At 40.5% G+C, this 6,478-nt stretch overlaps 1 protein-coding gene across 1 annotated transcript in view; it reads left to right on the plus strand.

The window, feature by feature from the left end:
* Positions 1-2,659: 2,659 nt before the first annotated feature.
* C3H1orf216 (chromosome 3 C1orf216 homolog) overlaps positions 2,660-6,478 on the plus strand; it is a 10,479-nt gene continuing 6,660 nt past the window's right edge. The window contains exon 1 of the mRNA XM_074305106.1: positions 2,660-2,797. The gene's annotated coding sequence lies outside the window, so the exon portion shown is untranslated. The remainder of the gene's footprint in view (positions 2,798-6,478) is intronic.

Consider the following 6,478-nt stretch of genomic DNA (forward strand, 5'->3'; position numbering starts at 1 on the left):
CAGGCAAGTATATCTATGTTTTTTCTATTATTATAGAGCTCATCATTTCTTATAGAATAGTAATATTCCATCATAATCATATGCTACATCTTGTTCAGCCATTGCCAGTTGATAGGCATCCTCACAATTTCCACTTCTTTGCTATAAATATTTTGTAATCTTTTAGATTCTTTTAATTTTTCCTTAATCATCTTTGGATATTGTTAGGTCAAAAGATATACAGTTTTATAACTCTTTAAAAATAATTCCAGATTCCTCTCCAAAATAGTTGGATCAGTTCTCAATTCTACCAAAAATTTGATAGAGGAGCAAATCTGGAAGGGAAAATGAGCTCAGTTTTATACATGCTAAGTTTGAGATACCCCAAGAATATCCATTTCTTAATATCCAGGGGCAGCTGATGCAAAATTGAAACTCAAGAAATAAGAGTCCTGAGTCTAGATCTGATCATTGAGCCCAGGGGAACTGATGATATCACCAAGCAAAAGAATAGAGAAGAGGACCCAGAACCGAACTTCGAGGTCCACCCATAGCTAAGGGGCTGTGATACAGGTCACATGATAGCAGAGGAGCTCAAGGACAGGTTAGACTAAAAGAGAACCAGGAGAGAATGAAATCAGGAAAATCCAGAGGAGAAAGTAACCAAGAGGAAGAAGTAGTCGACAATGTAAAATGTAGATAGGTCCAGAAGGAGGTATAACAAGAAGATAATATGAAATTTTCTTCTTAAGAAGTGATTATGGGACAGCTAAGTGGTGCAGTGGATAGAGCACTGGCCCTGGAGTCCAGAGAATCTGAATTCAAATTCAGTCTCCAACTCTTATTAGCTGTGTGATCCTAGGCAAATCATTTAACCCCAATTGTGAAGAGGAGGAAAAGGAGGAAAAGGAAGAGAAGGAAGAGAAGGAGTTACTTTGTAGAAATAAATTACCATTGAAAGATGAGGTTGGAAACCACTTTTCAGAGGCTTTGGGGAAAAAAGTGAGTCATTCTGAAAACTAATATGAAACTACGTCCAAAACATCATCAAATTGTACAGAGCCTTTGATCCAACTATACTGCTGTTAGGCCTCAGAAAAAAGAAAAGAACTCATGTGTACAAAAGTATTTATAGCAGCTCTATTTGTAGCGGCTAACAATTGGAAACTAAATGGGTGCTCGTCATTTAGAGAATGGAAAAACAAATTATGACATCTGAACTTAATGGAATATTGTTTTGTAAGAAATAAAGAGAGATGATTTCAGAGAAACCTCTTATGAATCATGCTACCCACCTCCCAGGAAGTGATGGACTCAAGATACAGAATGAGAAACATATTTTTGGACATGGCCAAAATAGAAATTTGTTTTGCTTTACTATGTGTATTGGTTATAAGGGTTTTCTTTTTCTTTTAGGGGGAGATAAAAGGGAGAGAAAATAAATGTTTGTTAATAAAAAGAAGTAAATTTTAAAAAAAGAAAGAAAAATGAGAGAACTGGAAGTACCACATGTACATATCACTTTCAAAGAATTTAGGTAGTATGGGATGAAAGATTCAGGACAATAGCTAGCCAGGATGATGGGATCTACTGAGGGTTGTTATTATTGCTGCTGTTCTTTCTTTATAGGTGGGAAGACTGAAAGTCTGTAGGAAATAGTTTTGTATCTTTTTTTTTTGCTGAGACAATCAGGGTTAAGTGACTTGCCCAGGGTCACACCACACCGCAGGAAATATTAATAAGTGTCTGAGGCCAAATTTGAACTCAGGTCCTCCTGACTTCAGGGCCAACACTCTATCCACTGCACCATCTAGCTGTCCCTCTAGTCTTGTATCTTGTAGGAACCAGGAAATAGGAAGAAATCAATCATTAAAGAAAAAAGGATGACAGTAAAGATAATGTATAGTAGAAAATGGGAGAGACAGAATGCGATCAAGTGTACATTCAGAGGGGTTAGTTTTGGCAATGAAGACAGCCATTTCAGTGAATGGAGAAAAGGGGATAGGAGAGGAGAATAGGAGAATATGGTATGAAAAGAAAGGGAAAAGCTCTCTGCAAATAGCCTCAATTTTTTTCAGGTAAGATACTGGGTGAGGCCGTCTGCTGCAGAGAGGGGAGGAGAGGTGGGACATGAGGAGAGACATAAGGTTTGAAATAACGTCTCTGGTAAATGGGATAGAGAATAAATTAGAGAGGAGGAGAGCCTATACACTACCGATATTGAGTGCTTGTGCATACATACTTGCACACGTAAGCTTCTATCTGGACCTAGTCCTAGAACTGTGAAGTATACATCACTAAATTGTGATCCTATATCATTCTGCCATTTCCACTGCAAAGATCATAGCATTTCTAGGATTTAGAAGTGGAAGGGTGAGTACAGATCACGAATCTACAGATAAGAGCACACAGATGGCTCTGTGTGTGTGTGTGTGTGTGTGTGTGTGTACCCTTCCCTCTCAGAAAAAGGGTTTTTTCCTGCCTGTATCCTTCGTCCCTCATCCCCTACCTTTCCCACCCGCTGTGTGTTCCCTCTGAGTGTGTACACGTGTGTGTGTTCGTGCGATCGGGATGCGCTTGAATTTGCGTGTCCAAACCCGCGCCTCTGGGTATGTCCGTGCGCCTCGCGCGCTCTCCTGAGTGTGAGCCTCTGCGTGTGCGTGTGTCCGTGTGTCTGTGCAGCCTCCGCCGCAGCCAGGGCCCCGCCCCTCCCTTTTCCGCACTCCTTGTCGGGCCGGTGACTCAGTGACGCTTTCCTGCGGCTGGAGCCGGAGCGGAGCCAGAGCCAGAGCCGGGTGGGCCCGGGCACCTCTGGGCCGTGAGTCCGGGCTCTGGGACGGGTGGGCATTTGGTTTCGTTTTGGGTGGGGGAACGCCGGGGACCGGGGCTCTGGTAGGGGACGGGGGGCGCGCCAGGCACCGCAGTGGCCCCTGCTAGGGGGAAGACGCATCTCTTGGCTTTCCTGGGGTGCGGGGAGGTAGGTGAGTGAGAGGAGGAAGGAGGAGCGTCTCCCGCAGCATCCCCCACCCCCGCCAGAGCAATGGCTGGGAATGGAGGTGGGGGCGGGGCTTGAGGGAGGCCCCGGGAGGAGGAAGAAGGGAACGGGGGAGGAGGAGGAGGATTAGGATGCTCTGGCTTTGCTAGCGCTCCACAAGGATGGGGTGTATGTGGGGGCGCTGATTGACCTTAGAATCTCCTTCCCTCCCCACCAGCCCGGATCCTTCTCCAGGTCTGGGCCTGGCCTGCGCCACAGCTGGTGGGCTCCTGCGCCAGAGACTCTCTGGTGGCAGAGCCTACGGAATTGCCAATCTTGCCAGGCTGGGTTTTTCGCCTTGGTGAATACCAGATAATTAACACTCACTTCCATATGTGAAGTCAGTTATACATACATGCAAGTATCACATAGATACACATTAAATATGCCCCTACACTATACATACACTATCCAGGTATACTGCATACAGAAAAAAAAAAAAAAAAAAAAACATATATATATACAGCACACAATATATACATGTATACAACTGTATACATGGGCATCTAGCAACCCACACATACAGACGTAGCCATATGTATACACAGTCTCAGATGCACCCACATATACCTCATAGTCACCATGCTTAGTGATTTCGAGGCTGTATTAAAAATATTTTATCCCATCCTCCCTCCCAACACTTTGTGGTGGCCATTTCCCTTTCTTTATCCTTTGTGGGCTTCTGATCACTGCCCCTGCCTTGCCAGATGGCCTGGCAGGATAATTTCTTATTTTCTGTCAGCCTTAGTCTGCCAATATATAAAATGGATGTAGTTGTTGATGCCTTCTCTGTGAATTCAAATTCAAACTAAAGCAAGTACCTTTGTTCTATTCCCTGCCCGAGGAAGTTATTCAAAGTGTAATGACTGATTAGATCTAGAGAAAAGGAGAGAACAGACAGAGCTAGGTATAATGGGCACCATAGCAACACAAAGTAGAGATATAAAGGACCTTCTAATGTGGAAGCCAGGAGTCCGACTCAGCTATTCAAAGCCTTTCTACTCAACACCACAGTGTTCTAGTCTATCTAGTAATCAATCAATCAATCAACTAACAAGTATTTTATTAAGTATGTATTATGTGCTAGATATTGTGCAAAGCCCTGGAAATATAAATACAAAAGTAAGATAGGTTCCACCCTCAAAGGCCTTGAGTGTAGGAGGTGGGAGCAAAAAGACACATGCACATTAATAAGTAAAAATAGGACATTTGCCAAAAATGCATGTCAATAAGTAAATAGGATATGTATGCATATATAAATTCTCACTAGTAATTTAATGAATAATAAAAAGTATGAAGAATATGTATACCAAAAAGAAAATACCAAATATAGATTTTTTTTTTAAGTACACATGGTTGGGGGAGGATTAGGGACTGGGAGGATCCAGAAAGAAATGTCTTCTAAACAGGGTGGCTCTTGAATTAAGCCTTAAAAGTAACTGGGAATTTCAAGAAACAGCAGGGAGGAAGAAGAGCATTCCAGGCCTGAGGGACAGCCTGTGCAAAGGCATGGAGACAAGAGAGGAAATGTGTTTGGGAAAGAGCAAATATTCCACTTTGGGTGGAACTTAGAGTGAGTGAAGAAGAAGAATATCCATGAGGTTTATGAATAGATTCTGAAAAACTTGAATTGTCTAACAAAGGAATTAGTATTTTATTCTAGAGAAACATAGGAGACTACAGTTTCTTGAACAAGGAAATGACTTGGGCAGTCCTGTACTATAGGAATATCTCTTTGACAGTTGTAGATATAGAATCTCAGAATCACCAAATCTCAGGGTTGTAAGGAAACATGTTCGACCAGATAGTCCAACTCATGCACAAAAGGAATCCCCCTTCTAATTTATGAACCAAATGGTCCTCCAAGAACCTCCTACTCTCACAGGCAGGCATCTCTGTACAGCTCCATTTTTTTTCCTTCTCTCTCTTTTCCTCCCTCCCTTCCTCCTGTCTGTCTTTTTCTCTGTCTCATTCTTTCCCTCTCTCTCTTTCTATCTCTCTGTCTCTGTCTGTCTTTGTCTCTGTCTCTGTCTCTGTCTCTCTTTCTCTCTCTCATTACATTTTAAGTTCCAAATTGTCTCCTTTCCTCTCTCTCTACCCCCACGATGCTTACTTCTATTTATCAGTCCTTTCTCTGGAGGTGGATAGCATTATTTTTCAAGGATCCTTTATAATTAATTTGAGTATTTATAGTACTCAGAATAGCTTGGTGTTCACAATTATTCTTTGGATATTATTGTTACTGCATACAATTTTCTCGGTTTCACTCATTTTGTTTTGTTATTTCAAACAAATCTTTCCATGTTTTTGTAAAGTCAATATGCTCATAACTTTATATATTATTTATATATGTGTATGCATATGTGAATGCATATTACTTGTCAAAACAATTTTAAAATATTTTTTAAAGTTTTAAGTTTCAAATTTTATTTCTCCTCTTCTGTCCTTCCCCATTCCCTGAGACAAAAAGCAATTAGATATAGATTATACATATGCAATTATGTAAAACGTTTCCATGTTGGTTATTTTGTACAAGACTCAAATAAAGGGGGAAAAAGAAAGAAAGTGAAAAATAACATACTTCAGTCTGTATTCAAACAATATCTTTCTATGGAGCTGGATAGTATGCTTCATCATTAATCCTTTGGGATTGTCTTATATTGCCAAAAATAGCTGTCATTCACAGTTCTTCATCAAACAATGTTGCTGTTATTGTATACAACATTCTCCTGGTTCTGTTCACTTCACTATGCATAAGTTCATGTAAAGCTTTCCAGATTTTTCTGAAATCATACAGCTTATCATTTTTTATAGTGCAGTAATATTTCATTACAATCATATACCACAGCTTGTTCAACCATTGATGGATCTCTCTTTGCTATGTAATGCTTAGCCACCATAAAAAGTAGTTCATGGTTTCTTACAGAGCAGTAGTGTACCATCACAATCATGTATCACAACTTGTTTACTCATTTTTCAATTGATGAGCATCACCTCAATTTCCAGTTCTTTGCTATCAGCAGCTTCATTATTATTAGGAAGTTTCCCTCATACTAAAATTAAAATGGATTCTTTAACACTTCTACTCATCCATTCTGGTTGTACTCTCTGGAACCGAATAGAGGAAATCCAACTTCTCTTTCATTTGATTTTCAGATACTTGAAGCAGCTATCATGTCCCTACTGAGTCTTCTCTGAACTAAATATTTCAACTTTCTTAACTTAAACTCATTTGACTCAAGATTCTTCATCATCTTTGGTGTCCTCATCTGGATGTTCTTTAGCTTTTCATAATGTCACTTAGAACTGAACCCACTACTCTAGGAGTGGGCTGACTAGTGGGGGATACACCTTATTCCTAGAAGCCATACCTCTTTTAATAGTGCAACTCAAGGTGACATTAGCTTTCTTAAATGCTGCATCACATTGCTAACTCATATTGAGTTTGAATATAGAGTTTGTCCT

The sequence above is a fragment of the Sminthopsis crassicaudata genome, chromosome 3, assembly GCF_048593235.1.
Source record: "Sminthopsis crassicaudata isolate SCR6 chromosome 3, ASM4859323v1, whole genome shotgun sequence".
Lineage (NCBI taxonomy): Eukaryota > Metazoa > Chordata > Mammalia > Dasyuromorphia > Dasyuridae > Sminthopsis > Sminthopsis crassicaudata.